The following is a 955-nucleotide window of genomic DNA, read 5'->3' as shown; positions in this document are numbered from 1 at the left end:
GACACTCAGGGTCTGGGGAAAATTCAATATATATCTGGTGATATCTTGGGTGCTATTAGAGATAGCGCAATAAACTAAAGTGAATTATCTGCAGGAGGCCCTGGCGCATGAATGTGTGCAGCGGGAACGACCTCGGACCACCAGGGGCCGAGAAAACCGCAGTCTCATGGGGCCGGACACTCAGGGTAAGGGAAAAATCCAATATATATCTGGTGATATCTCGGGTGCTATTAGAGATAGCGCAATAAACGAAAGTGAATTATCTGCAGGAGGCCCTGGCGCATGAATCTGTGCAGCGGGAACGACCGCGGGCCACCAGGGGCCGAGAAAACCACCGTCTCGTGGGGCCGGACACTCTGGGTCAGCGAAAAATCCAATATATATGTGGTGATATCTCGGGTGCTATTACAGATAGCGAAATAAATCATAGTGCATTGTCTGTAGGAGGCCCTGGCGCATGAATCTGGCCAGCGGGAACGACCTCGGACCACCAGCGGCCGAGAAAACCACCGTCTCATGGGGCCGGACACTCAGGGTCAGGGAAAAATCCAATATATATCTGGTGATATCTCGGGTGCTATTAGAGATAGCGCAATAAACCAAAGTGAATTATCTGCAGGAGGCCCTGGCGCAAGAATCTGTGCAACGGGAACGACCTCGGACCACCAGGGGCCGAGACAACAACCGTCTCATGGGGCCGGACACTCAGGGTCAGGGAAAAATCCAATATATATCTGCTGATATCTTGGGTGCTATTAGAGATAGCGCAATAAACCAAAGTGAGTTATCTGCAGGAGGCCCTGGCGCCTGAAGCTGGGCAGCGGGAACGACCTCGGACCACCAGGGGCCGAGAAAACCACAGTCTCATGGGGCCGGACACTCAGGGTCAGGGGAAAATCCAATATATATCTGGTGATATCTCGGGTGCTATTAGAGATAGCGCAATAAATGATAG

Source organism: Nomia melanderi, unplaced genomic scaffold (assembly GCF_051020985.1).
Source record: "Nomia melanderi isolate GNS246 unplaced genomic scaffold, iyNomMela1 scaffold0014, whole genome shotgun sequence".
NCBI classification, from domain to species: Eukaryota; Metazoa; Arthropoda; class Insecta; order Hymenoptera; family Halictidae; genus Nomia; species Nomia melanderi.
Note: the sequence above shows the minus strand (reverse complement) of the source record.